The following is a 14,938-nucleotide window of genomic DNA, read 5'->3' as shown; positions in this document are numbered from 1 at the left end:
CAAGACCCAGGTATTTTGAACTGTATGCTTAATCCATGCCAGAAGAATGGCAGAAATAAAATAACAACATCAATAACAAAGCCAAATCCCATGTTTAATGTATACTATGGAACTCAATCCTAGTAATAATTAAATTCTAGCCTTACACTTTAGTTTTTAATAATTGGATTTTTATTCAGTTAATAACATCCTTCTCTAAATGACATACTCTAATTTCAATGATAATTTCACTCTTTTAATCATAATTTTTCACTCCATGTTGCTTTTTTAAATAAATAATCTAATTTTATAACCAAAGGCAACTTAGCAGCAATATGGACTCAGAAAATTTCTAATTTTTGAGAAATATTCTTTAAATCCCTTAACCTGAAGTATTTAGAAGTAACTTATTGTTGTTATTGTTATAATAAAAATAAATATTTGGTACTGTCAAATATGAACCAGGTGGTGTTGTGAGTTGCTGTATGTACATTTAAAACTCAGGCCGGGGTCCACCCCTTCGGGTCCCCTCCCCCTGTGAGAGTTTTTCTGTTCTCTCAATAAATCCTGCTTTCTCAAAAAATAAAAAATAAAAATAAATAAAATTCAGGCTGGGTATGGTGGTTCACATCTGTAATGCCAGCACTTTGGGAGGTTGAGTCAAGAGGATTGCTTGAGCCCAACATAGCCTGGGCAACATAGTGAAACCTCATCTCTACAGAAAAATTTTAAAAAATTAGCCAGGTATGGTGGCATGTGCCTGTAGTCCAAGCTATTTGGGAGGCTGAGGTGGTAGGCTCGCCTGAGCCCAGGAGGTCAAGGCTGCCATGAGCCATGTTCCTCGTGATCACACCACTGCACTCCAGCCTGGTGACAGAGTGAGACCCTGACTCAAAAAGCACACGAACAAACAAACCAAAAAAAAAACCTCATGCATAACAATCTTCTCAGCAGGGTACACTATTATACCCATTTTACAGATAAGGGAGCTAAAGTACAGTTTGACTACCCTGTTACCTGAGCAACAGAGCAAGTGAGCAAAGATAGGATTTGAAGGTAGGGAGCTAGCCCCCATCCCATTCCTGTGACTCTTCAGCTAAACTAATATGCCTTTGTACTTTCCACATGAGTACCTGTTCCTGTGACTCAAATTCTGCCCTTATGTATTCTTATTGGAATACATTACTTACTTCTTACTGTAAAGTCTCTCATTTTACTTTCAAAATATGTTCTCAAAAAAGTTTCTATTCTGTGTGTATCTTTGCTATGTTCTATATTTTCATTGCACTCATTAGAATTGTAAGCATACTCTATCTTGAATTTAGAGTGGATACTATCTCCTAAGAGTTTAAAGCAATTTACATACATCATTCCATTTACATTTAAACACACATACATATCAGTACTAGTCTCTGAATTGCTTTTTATGTATTTTATTATATATTCTCTTACTTTCTATCTCATGCCATTGCCAAAGTCAAATTCTCAGTCTAGACCCTTTGTACTCAAAGGGTGACCCATAAACTGGCAGCATTACTATCATCTGGTGGTTTGTAAAAAATTCAGAATTCTAGGCTCCACCCCCAGACCAATTGTTAGGTTCTTCATTTTAACAAGAACCCCAGATTATCTGAAGGCATATTAAAGTTTAAGAAACCTTCTTTAGATGATATATGCTTTTAAACTAAGAACTTTCTTAATCATTCCTTCAACTAATTTATTTCCCCAATTTCTGTGAAAATATTCTTATAATTTTTTTTACCACTAAGTGTTCCAGTCTGCTAAAATTATTATTGAGTGCTTCACTATCCCCATTGGCTTTCCTGCCTGCAGAATTACTGAAGTTTGCTGAATTAATTACTGAGGGCTTAGACCAGAAGTTTCTCTTCTCATAGACACAGATTCCAAGTCCAGTCTGCAAAACTGGTTATCTACAAGCTACTGTATTCTCCAGATGTGACCACGAATGCCAACAGTTGGAAATAGGAAGAACTGACATGTTTTAGCTCTAATATGTAGCCATGTAAATGTCTATGAAAGTTCCTGAGTTAAAAGTTCAACAGTAGAGGAGCTACTGTTTTCCAAATTCCTGTGTAATTTTATGCTATATGCCAGTGGTCCCCAACCTTTTTGACATTAGGGACCAGTTTCGAGGAAGACAAATTTTCCATGGACCAGGGGAGGAGAAGTTGGAGGAGGAAATGGTTTTGGAATGATTCAAGTGCATAGCATTTGTTGTACACTTTATTTCTATTATTATTACATTGTAATATATAATGAAATAATTATGCAGCCCCCCATTAAAAAAAGAGGAGCAGAAAAAAGTGGTAAATAAAATAATGGGTGGGCAACATGTGGACTAAAATAAGTGTCAGATTGGGACTTAAAGCCTGCCGTTAGATGCAGTTGTACCATTGAAGTAGATCAACTCCCTTGCTACTCACTGACAGGTTTTGATATGAGTTTGTAAACATCCGATTTATTATGGTCTCTGTGCAGTCAAACCTCAGTGCTAATGTTAATTTGTATTTACAGATGCTCCCCAGCACTAGCATCACTGACTCGGCTCCACCTCAGACCATCAGGCATTAGATTTTCATAAAGAGTGCACAACCTAGATCGCTTGCATGCGCAGTTCACAATAGGGTTCCTGCTCTTAAGAGAATCTAATGCCACAGATGACCTGACAGAAGACGGAACTCAGCATTAATGTGAGGGATGGGGAGCAGCTGTAAATACAGATGAAGCTTTGCTCACTCACCTGATGCTCACACCACCTGCCGTGGGGCCCAGTGCCTAACAGACCATGGACCTGTATCAGTCAGTGGCCCAGAGATTGGGGCCCCTTGCATATTCTATATGCACAATGCTGATCGCAATTCCTTTGCGAGTTCTGCTCAGGTTTTCTTAGCATTCAGGTATTTCCTTATAAGTTGCCCTAAGGATTTCTACCTTTTTGTATAAGGTGACCTGAAAAAGTTGCAGAAAAATAACTTAGTAATGCAGGTTTCTTGCTTTTGCCTGAGACTGTCACCATCAACAACAACCAAAAACAAATCTAATAACTAAAAAAAGAGCTTTCAAAGAAAGAGAAATACTTATTTGAAAACCATCAAGATTAACTTCAAAAGCAGCAAATTAATACAAAGAAGAATTAATCTTATCATTTCAGTTTTCAGATAAAATAAAACGTTGTGTTAGTGTTTTTCACTATATTAACAAAGTAACTATACCCATATCTTGAAAAATAATATAAAATTTCTTTATCACTCTATCTTATTGCACTAGCTCTTGAATAATTTTCCAATATATGAGCTAACTAGAATCAGAACATTGAGCTACTTAAGCATCGAGTGTCAGGGAAAGCAATTCTTTGGAATTTTGCCAGTAAGAGAATAAGAAATTTTGAGTATAGACTGGGTATTTGATGGTAATGAGTTCATTTTAATTGTGTGTTACTCCTATTATGATCGTGCCCCGTGAATATTTTTATCTTTTAGAGATTTATACAGAAGCAAATTGAGTAAAATGTCAAAAAAATTGTCAATTTAATATTCTGGTGCACATCACCACTACTAAAAAAGGAAATAAAATAGAAGCAACATGAAAACAATAGCAATAACAACAACAAAAACAGACAGAAAGAAGAACATGAGGAAGCTAGAAAAGGCATCAGTAATAGAGAAATTTTAGCAGCAACGCAGGAAGCCCAAATAAGCCATTAATTCAAGGATTAAAAGCAATGAAAGAGAAAAACAATACACTGCTTAGATAGTCACACTGTTACTGAAATAGCACATTATATTTTAAAAATGCTATAAGCACTTTTTATTGACTACTTGTTCAAGCTAATCACTATAATTCTTTTACATACTTCACAATAACTATTTAACAGAGAAAAGAAGAATAACTTTCCAATTTTCATTACATTTATGATTTGGCCCAAAGAGGAGAGAAATTTTACTAGTAGGTGATTTCTGTGCATAGAGTATTAAAGTAATTATAAAACTTGGTCAAAAATTTAGATGTGCAAAAACTTAACATTAAAAAAATTAAACAATTAATTCTTACTCTTTACCTCCACTATTCTAGGATCCAACAATTTTGGTGGAGAATATAAACAATAAAAATAATTTATTAGAAAAAAATTTGCAAAGTTGAAAGTACAGAGGGTGCCAAAAAATGTATATACATATTAAGAAAGGAAAAAACTGTATTAAAATTGTAATCAATATATACCGAAAACAAAAGATGAACACAAGTCACATTTGATGTCTGCAATTACAAGAAGTGCTCAAAGTGGTTGAGCATCCAGTGTCAGCATCCAGACAATTCTGATAATGACAAACTAAAAGTAATACATAGATAACACCTCTCAAAATGTGTATACATTTTTGGCACCCCTCACATATAAACACAGAAAACCCCCAAAAAAACTAAATGCAAGAAAAATAAACAATATAAGAAAATCAAATTATAGTTGAATACATTCATATTCCACTAGCAAAGAATGGCCAAAATAGAGGACAAAAATAAAAACTATAGTATGCTCAGTAAATGGATTTATATTTCTGGCAACACAGACAATAATAATTCTAAAATCCCTTCTGCTTCAACATCTAAAAGTGCTTAATAAATACATCAAACAGACTGTAAAATGCACTGCCGAGCTCACAAAAAGTAAGCATGATCTCACAGGGGCAAAATGAAGACAAAGTTTTTAAAAATGGTTAGCATTCAAGTGCAAAAACTATGGGTACACCAGTGGTATTTACCAATACTAGGATCTTGGAGCTTTGGATTTTAATAGCCTTATAGAAAATAGTGAACAAGATTTTAGGCTTACAAAAATTGGGTTGTTGGGGTTTAGAACACCCCAAAATCCAAAAGGGTGAGTCAAAAAAAAAGTCTTCTAATAGGGGTAGTGACAAGAGAAAAATTATTTATCACCACATGCTCAGAATGGAAAAAAAAAGTCTAAAAATGCATAAACTATTGTTTTTCCCCCCAAGGATTTTGGGCTTTGTTTTATACTGATAACAAGTCCTGAAAAACTTCCAGCAGAGAAATTAACTTAAAGAGCAACTTAAATCTTCTCCAAAGGAATATAATCTCATCTCAGACCTCTCAGCATCCCAGAATTTTAAAGAAACCAATAATGAGCTCGCAATCCAAAATTACACAACCTACAAAAATAATAATAATAATAAGCCTTCACAAAGGAGAGCTCAAAGAAACAACAAAGAGTAGAATTAGATTGTTAAGAAATGCAGATTTGATATTGTCAGATACAAAATATAAAATGAATATTAAAAAATCCCTAAAAGATAAAAAAAAACTAAAGACATAAGAAAGAAACAATAGGATATAAAACAATTTAAATTTTAAAAGACTAAAAGTAACTTCTAGAATTAAAAAAATTAAAATCTCAAAAGATGCACTGATAAGAAATGAGGAACAACTTCAGAGAGAGAGAGTTAATAAACAGAATGATACACTTGAATATTTACCTAAACTACAACAGAGAAAAAGTGTTGGGACATACATAAAAGGAGAGAATATAGAAAGTTCTAACAAGTGACCAGCTGATTTCCCTGAAGAAGAGGTAAGAGAAACCAAGTCAGGCTTAGGTTACGGCAAGGGCAGCCAAATAGAAGAAAACATGTAAGGAGGCATTTACTCTTAAATTTTGCCATGTAAGAGAGAAAATACAGAAAAAGGAAGCTTCCTTTTTTTCATATTTGAGTTTTCAGATCCAGGAAATACAATGTTTTCCAAGAAGAATAAATAAAAAGAAGTTTGCGCTGGGCTCGGTGGCTCAGCCTGTATGTAATCCCGCGCCTTTGGGCGGCTGAGGTGAGTGGATTGCCTGAGCCCGCAGGTTCGAGACCCGCCTGGGCAGCGAGACTGCATCTTACAATAAATCAAAAAATCAGCCGGGCGTGGTAGCGCGTGCCTGTAATTCCGGCTACTCGGAAGGCTGAGGCGGAAGGATTGCCGGAGCCCAGCAGGTCGAGGCTGTGGTGGCCGGGAGCGGCCACTGCACTCCAGTCTGGGTGACAGAGTGAGACTCCAACTCAAAAAAAAAAAAAAGAAGTTTGCACCTAGAAACACGAGTAGAACAGTACAAAGACAAAGACAAAGAGATCTTCCTACAACCAGAAATAACAGAGTGCCTTTTGGTGTCCTGCCCAGATCTCTTTTACCAAGATAGTGGACCCACACTCAACCTTCTTTTGAAAATTGTCCTTAGATCATTGGAAATGTCTCAAAAGTTTCATGATTCCTTCAGGGAGAGCCCAAGGCCAAACCATGACTCATAGAAAGATATCAAAGGCCAACTCCTTTATATCAAAGTGGAACATTTTTGTAGTACTCTCAGGTTGTAGAGTTTCTAGTGGAATCAGACTGATCTTCCAGCTTTTATTTCTTTCTTTCTTTTTTTTTGTTTTGTTCTACTTTCAACTAACAAAACTGAGAATCTCCATCTCAGGTTTTTTATTTGCACTCTAATAAGTGCAAACTAAGACAATTACCAACAAGCAAATCACAAACAGATCATTAACAGACTTTCAAAGCAATGATGGATGTCAGAATACTACAGAATAATATAGTCCAAGCAATGAAAAAAAAACTGTCAATTAAGACCCTATTCCCAAACTATACTTTGAGAACAAAAGTGAAATGAACATATATTCAGATGAATTAAAGTTTATCATCAAAAAAATCCATGGCAAAGAAAATTTTAAAGAAAGAATTGAACCAAAAAGAAAAGACTCTCAGATAACAAGTGTGAGATACAAGAACTGGGAAAAAAGAAAATAATAATTAGCAAGCATGTGGATAAAGTCAATCAACAATAACTTTATTTAAAGTAATACTAATAATGTTTAATGCAACAAATAACAAAACAAAGTAGAACTAAATAATTGTACCCAAAAAAGGGATTGAGTTGAAGTTGCAGCATCTAGCATTGTTGAGGAGGACATACAGATGAATTCACTTTAGACTGCAGACACAGATTCTGAAGTTTTCTAAAAAATAGAAATCAAGTATATTAACTTCAAACCAGCAGGGAGAAAAGAATAGAAAACTTCATTCAGAAAGAAGACATGAGGAATGTCTATTTCTGACTATAATGGAGTAACCTATCCTGGATTAGTTCACTCTACGTAAGTTGATCAAAATAGATAAGGAAAAAAATACACACACATATATGTGTGTGTATATATATATATATATATATATATATTTATATATTTGAGTCAGGGTCTCACCTAGGCTTGAGTGCAGTGGCATGATCAAGACTCACCATTCTAGGCTCAGGCAATCTTTCTGCCTTAGCCTTGCAAGTCGCGGGACTACAGGTATGTACCACCATGCTCAGCTATTTTATTATTTTTATTATTATTATTATTTGTAGAGACAAGGTCTTGCTATGCTGCCCAGGCTGGCCTTGAACTCGGCTCAAGCAATTCATTTGCCTTGACCTCTCAAAGTGCTGGGATTACGGGCATGAGCCACCATGCATGCCTGGAAATATTTTTAAGCATTTTACAACATGCAGCTCAAAACAGCATGAGTGAAGGAAAAGTTTTACAATTGTCCCAGGTCTCTCAATAGGGATAATTTTCCAACCTCAGCAAAGCAAGGTAAGAGCTAAGCAAAGCAGAGGGGTCTGCTACACTCTGAGGCAGAGATTAGAGTTCAGGGGAGCTGAAGTGAGTGGAATATACAAAGCAAGAAGTCAGAAAGGAAGCCGCTGTTCAAAAGGGACATACAGAATGTAGTGCACACGTGGGAAAAAATGATCTTGAAAAGTATTTATGGAATTCATACGTGATCAAAGGTCAGATTTCTCCAGGTAAGTCAAAAAGCAGATGAACTAATGATATAGACTGAAAAAAAAACAGAAAAGAAATCACCTCAGAGGTGTAAATCATGTGAACACCATCATTATAATTGAAAGTAGTCAAAAATAACCCAACTGCCCAACAAAGGGAGAATAATTAAAGAACCTGTCATTTCTCACTTTGGTAGAATTTCTTAAAATGACAAGTGTTGGGAAGAATGTATTCTTCTCTAAACCTAGCTCTTATGCCCAACCGCTAACTCACCCTCATGATACAGACGAGTAAGTGAATACAGGATACACGGAGAAGATCTCACCAAGAAGGTGGTGCATGGAGCTGGGACCAAAGCTTGGGCAAGTTTCAGGTCACCTGCATGTAACGGGAAGAGGTGTAAAGGGAGTTGGTGCTGGAAAGCATAAACACAGCAGAAAGGTTGAGGGGGTCCGTGTATGAGGGGCCCTGAGCAGATGGGGAATGAGTGATGAGAAATTCCTAGATGAGATGATGAACCAAGTTATAGAATTTAAGCATTATACCTATAGGCAGTGGGATGCCGCAGAAGAAGCTTTTGAGGAGGGAAAGGTTATACCCAATACTATCGTCTTATGGATAATTTAATGTGAAACACACAGTAGAAACTAAAAAAAAAGGGGAGACGAAATGCAAAATATCAGGTGAGAAAATTTCTTTAAACATGGAAACGTTAGGAATTAACACAGTATGTAAAAGAACTAAGTATAGGCGAGGCACAGTGGCTCAAGTCTGTAATCCCAGCACTCTGGGAGGCCGAGGTGAGAGGATTGCTTGAGCTCATGGGTTCGAGACCAGCCTGGGCAGCTTGGCGAGACCTCATCTCTGCAATAAATCAAAAAGTTAGCCAGGCGTGGTAGCGCATGCCTGTAGTTCTGGCTACTTGGACAGCTGAGGCATAAGGATCACCTGAGCCCAGCGAGTCGACACTGGGATGGCCGTGAGCATGCCACTCTACTCCAGCCTGGGTGATGGAGTGAGAATCCAACTCAAAAAAATAATAATAATAAAATAACTAAGTATAAATATTGTAGAATGACCTAGCAACTCTGTAGCCACATAGCAAAATTGAAGTGCCGCTGTAAAAAATAATATGGTTTGGGAAAAATTGAGAAGGAATGTGATACAAGGGGGCCAGTGTATGCTACATAACCGGAACTTTGTGGGAGTAGATTCATTCATTGCATGTTAAGGGTGAGATGTAAGAATAGTATAAGTGATTAAAAGTCAAAAATATAAAATTCTGTTTGCTTTTTAAAAGAGCTGAAGCGATGGAGCTAACAAAGTCAAACAACAGGCCTGATAATAACAACTGACTTCAAGTAATCAAGAGAGAACATTAGGGAAGAAGAAGCCAATTAGTTGATTTTTGTCATAAATCTGTGGGGGCTTAAATATGCCAGAAAGATGTCTTCTCCCTTGGAGTCATAAAGCATTGTCCAACACATACCTTCTGTCCCCATCTTCCACCCAAATTTCCATGATAAAATCTAAGTAAATGCATCCCAGAAAATCTTCAAGAAGTAGTAACACTCTAGGTGCTTTGTAAACTCACATTTCTTAAAGGCCCCCTCAAAACACTTGCAGTCCCACAGTTCTGTGATTCTAGATACCTGCTCTATCCAACAAGGTCCCCTTCTAAGCACACGGGGTTCTGCCTGGAGTATGTGGAGCTGGGGAAACAGAGAACTCGCATGAAGTCAACTGGATTGGACCAATCAGTTATCTGTGATCAATGATGTGACAGACATAGGGTCCCATCACTCATAACATATTTGACTCTATAATTTATTTAAATCATTAAGACACAGAGAAGAGGCAACTGCCTACACAACTCTTCCTGAGGCCTGGAGCACTGACTAAGAGAAACAATTAGTTAGAAATTTGGCTTCTCTCGTTTCTAGTCTGGGTGCTGCTTAATTATGCTATATAATTTTGGCTTTCCATGCTCTCCAAATTAGTCCTTTTCTATGTGTTTCTGAAGCTATTTATCTCACTCTTCCCAAAGCATATAACTTCTTGTATGCATTCCCTTTTTAAAAAAAAAAAAAGTTTTCATTTTAAGCAACTTACTGTTTTTCGAGTGTAGAATTCTGTTTTATCCCTTTCTAGGTGTCTGCCTTGTAATACATAAGGCTAAAAACACAAACACTACTTGCCTGGAGACATCTAAAAAGAAGTTTCCTGTAAGACCTACTTAAGAAAGTAGACTTTTTTTTACAGCTATAGAATGGAAGCCAGCCTAATACGGTAAAGATCAGTGAATCACATCATTTGGGGAAAGAAAAGAAAGTTAGATTGTTCCACATGGCGAGCAGAAATTTAGGAGGCCAAAGGTGCCTCATAGACAGGGGAATGCAGGCCTCGGAAATGAAATTCTGATCCAGGAGGAGGGTGTCCTGGTAACCCTCTCTTGCAGATCAGTGTTAAATCTCACATGTAGGAGAGTCCATGTGCCACATGTCCTCAGTTTCCCCATCTACAGATAGTTTCCAGATCTAACTTCTCCACACTCAAGAATCACAGCCTGCCGGGCTCGGTGGCTCAGCCTATAATCCCGCGCCTTTGGGAGGCTGAGGTGAGTGGATTGCCTGAGCCCACGGGTTCGAGACCCTCCTGGGCAGCGAGACCTCATCTCTACAATAAATCAAAAAATCAGCCGGGCGTGGTAGCGCGCGCCTGTAATTCCGGCTACTTGGAAGGCTGAGGTGGAAGGATCGCCAGAGCCCGGCAGGCGAGGCTGCGGTGGCTGGGAGCGGCCACTGCACTCCAGTCTGGGCGACCGAGTGAGACTCCAACTCAAAAAAAAAAAAAAAAGAATCACAGCCTGAATTTCTGCCCAAGTGTTTGTCCTTAAAGCTTGGAACTCTCCGTCTTTCATGTGTCATAAGTGAACATCCTGCTGATTTCTGGTTGCTGGAGGAGAATAAGGAAGCTTTGTGCATTCCTGGCTTTACAGTTTGATTTTAAGCAACTAGCCGGGGAAATTCTGGACTTAATAAGCCCTTCTTTTGTCCTTGGAAGAGTCACAGAATGCAGCTGCCAGGCAGCAAGAGTTGTACAGGAGTCTTGCAGATCCTCTATAATTCTTCATATAACTTCATGTTTTACATTATCAGTTACCAACAACCTGACAGCTGAGACTCTATCTCCTTTAAACTCCTTCAACAAAGGAGGACCAGATATGTCTTCTTTCTCAGTCCCATTTTCCTGCGCATCCTGAGAGGTCTTTGAAGAAATGTGACTTTTCCTTTAATAACGAAAGGAACAGCATGTATTAACAGATTGTGACTAGAACTCAGTGACCCCGGAAGTACTTCCTAAGCATCTCTTTGAGCCAGGCACTGAGTGAGGACCTACAGATCTAGTTCAGAAGAGTATGAATAATTTCTGGCACACCCTGCCTAGGCAGAAACAGCTCTGCGCAGAGGAGAGCTCTCAGCCTCGGGACACACGATAAAAGCCTTCTTCTTCTGACAGAATCAGAACTTTTTAGTAAGAATCCACATTCTACGGAGAGGTAGTGATTAAGAAATACTCAAGGCAATAGTTTCATAAAGAATTTACAGCAATCAAATTTGGATTTCTACCAATGAGTTATATCTTGCTCTAATAAAGTTAACAAACATTTTATTTCAAATTCTGCCTCTTTTCAAGGTTAAACTTCTAACTCCATTGGGGGAGCAGTCAACAATAATGATGTAGTATATCTTTACCATTCTTGTCATAAAATATTTAAGCATATCCAACATTACTTGGTAGCTAGCTTGAGATAGTTGGAGTATGTCTGTACCTACTTGACAGTGATGCCAAACTGGATTGTTGTTAACCTACCAATTATCATCTTCTCATCAGCAGTCCAGCAGGCATGAGAAAGACCAAGTCAGTCTAGGAGAATCTCTCAAAACAAATCTACATGTGGACTCCCATCTCTCCCTATCTGTTCTTGACCAAATTCAAGGCTTACTGTGATTAGAGACACTTGGGAATATATGTCTTTTCAGGTAGAGATAACTTTGTCTTTCCCAGATTTATTTACAAGATGAACTTTACTGTTGAAACCTCCTCTATAGTAGAATATGCCTCTCAAGGAGAAAATAAAACATTTTTCATAGATTGTTTTCCTTCCTATGGACAAAAAAAAGTGAGCTCTAAGTATGTTTATAGACAAAGAAAATATTTAAGAACTGTGTCATATTACTTTTTGTGCAACCTGCTACAAAAAGTTAGTATGCCTATTACATGTAATTCCATTTAAAAATAAAAACTCTGAAGACAGCTTGTTGTTGCCCTCCTGAAATCCCAAGTATAATTTTTCTTCTACTTTCTTTCATTGCCTTCCTTGTTTGACAAACGCTTAATCCAGGTCTTACTAATTTTTAAGAGAATCCTAGAAGACATTACCTTGGTGACTGAGTTCCACTTTCAGCAACTGAAGAATAGCACCGGTGCAATTCCAAGTAAGATCTTATTTAATAGCATAGGTGCCAATTGTGCTTGTTTCCAAACTAGATGATCTCAAATGACGAGTATGAATTTTTCATTCAGAATTTCCCTTTACACCTTTCATAATTCCCTGCTTTTCAAAAATAACTCCAAAATATTATTAGCTAGGGGGTTCCTTTTGCATTCAATTTCTCAAGTAAATGAGTCATGCTGCTCTCCAGGACATATTTTACTAATGAGTTTGTTTATTTGGGCTGAAGCAACAGTGACCTCGAGTGCTAACAAGCAATGACAATAATTGCTTGGAACTCAAGGAGTGCATCCGCGTGTGAATAAGCCAAGTGTACTTTGTAAATCTCATCCCTGCCCACTCCAATATTCACCATCACATTGTATCTTTTTTCACAGTTATGCCACCCAAGCTTTAAAAATTCTTGGAGTAGCATTTTAAATGCCTATCTGTGTTACCTAGCAAGATGTATCTATTCTCAAACCCAATTTTTAAAAAGACTTCAAAATTATTATCTTCAGGGTATAGGGGAGGATGTTTATACTATTTGTCAGCTTAAAAACATATGTGTTAGCCGGGCATGGTAGTGTGTGCCTGTAGTTCTGGCTACTTGGAAGGCTGAGGCGGAAGGATCACCTGAGCCCAACAGGTCGAGCTGTAGTGGCTGGGAACATGCCACTGCACTTCAGCCTGGGCGACAGAGTGAGACTCCAACTCAAAACAAACAAACAAATATGTGTATCTATAGCATGAAAAGATTTTGTCTTAAAGTGTGATTTGGCTATTGAACTTGATTTGTAACTCTTCCTGCCTTAATGAATGTATTAAATGGATGAGGTTTAGAGAACAGACATCAGGTAAAATTGCTTAATGACTCTCATATGCTAAACTCTGAGCCATGGGCTTCTTGTATATTCAACTCAGAACTGAGGAGAGCTAGGTTGTCCAGCAATAGGCTGACATGTATGCAGAAAAACATGGACTAAAAATATCTTTCATTTGTGTGGCGCTTTACAACCTATAATCACTTAATTCTTTATGATTATACCTGCCTCATATTGCACCTGCCTTAAAGGGTTGCAGGAATTAAATGAAACAATGCAGGAAAATCCTCCACACACATTTGTCACAATAAATGGGCACTCCTGTCCTGATGACTGATTCTGTTTCCTTCTATGGGTGACACACATTTCTAGTCTAGCTGTCATTACAAATCCGTTAGCCTTTTCTTCAAGATAGCATTGAAATTCATTCACCTGGGGTTTTCTTTCTGAAGGGCACTGAGTAATTTACAGTACATGAACTCCTTCGACTATATTCCATGTCTATGCCAATTTCTCTCCATTTTCTGACTCTAAATTTCACTAAGATCAATTAGAAGTAATATTACATTGACTTTGCATGAACTTTTTCAAACAAATTTTAATTTGTGCTTAATTATCCAGCTCATTGAAAATTATATTTCCTCTCCCAGATACTTTTCTCTGTCAGTGATCTCAATTAGTCCTATTTTTCCATTACTTCCTATCACAAAGCTCTAATTTTAACTCCTTTTAAAAGACTGAAGGAAAAATAAAAAATAAAGGAGAACTTGCTTCTAAGAGCTGAAGGTCCTCTTTTCTGAGCAAGGATGGAGCACTTTTTCCTAGGACCAATCACAGATATAGGATTAATCCTGCACAACTTATTTTTTTAAGTGGGCTTTAATTAACTTGCTTTAGAGAGAAATAAAATGTTAACATGTGATCAGCAGAATAATTTATCCTGCTAACTTTGCTCTATAAAATGTTTGCTTAATCTTCAGCAACAAGCCAGCATTTCAGCCATTTTGAGAACACTTCCAATAGCATAATAGCAATATATACTCTGAAAAGAGAAAATGCCTTTGAGCTCTAGTAGTATAATGACCACTGGCAGTTTCTGTCAGAAATTATTTTCCACGACCACCTTTTTCATTGCTCACAGCATCCTACTTTTGTTCAAGTCTTGCTCATTGACATCCCCCCAACTTTTTTTTTATTTTTATTTTTATTTATTTATTTATTTGAGTTGGAGTCTCACTCTGTCACCCAGGCTGGAGGGCAGTGGCGAGCTCCCGGCCACCATAGTCTCGACCTGCTGGGCTCAGTCAATCCTTCTGCCTCAGCCTTCCAAGTAACTGGAACTACAGGCGCGCGCTACCATGCCCGGCTAATTTTTTGATTTATTGTAAAGATGAGGTCTCGCCAAGTCACCCAGGCAGGTCTCAAACCCACGGGCTCAGGCAATCCACTCACCTCAGTCTCCCAAAGGCGCGAGATTACAGGCTGAGCCACTGAGCCCGGCACCCCCACCTTTTTTAAACAGGTATCAAATTCCTCCACAGCCTCATCTCTAGATCCAGCCCTGTCCCTAGACCCTGGAGGTGAATCGCAATTTATCCAGGTCTCCTTGCCAGCGATTTCTTTATTCTGGGACATATGATATTATACAGCTTATGTGAAAGAGATAGGAGGGGAAGCCTGATGAGAGAATTCTAAAAAGAGATGAAGAAAAGAGAGCTCCCCTTCTGCTCCTGGATGTTGTCATGTCTACATGTTGTTATGAAACTCTGTGGTCCTTTGGGGACCACAAGGTAAGT

The sequence above is a fragment of the Carlito syrichta genome, unplaced genomic scaffold (assembly GCF_000164805.1).
Source record: "Carlito syrichta isolate Samal-C Ts95f unplaced genomic scaffold, Tarsius_syrichta-2.0.1 Scaffold304734, whole genome shotgun sequence".
Classification (NCBI taxonomy): Eukaryota; Metazoa; Chordata; class Mammalia; order Primates; family Tarsiidae; genus Carlito; species Carlito syrichta.
The sequence above is the reverse complement of the archived record's forward strand: the minus strand, read 5'-3'. Positions refer to the sequence as shown.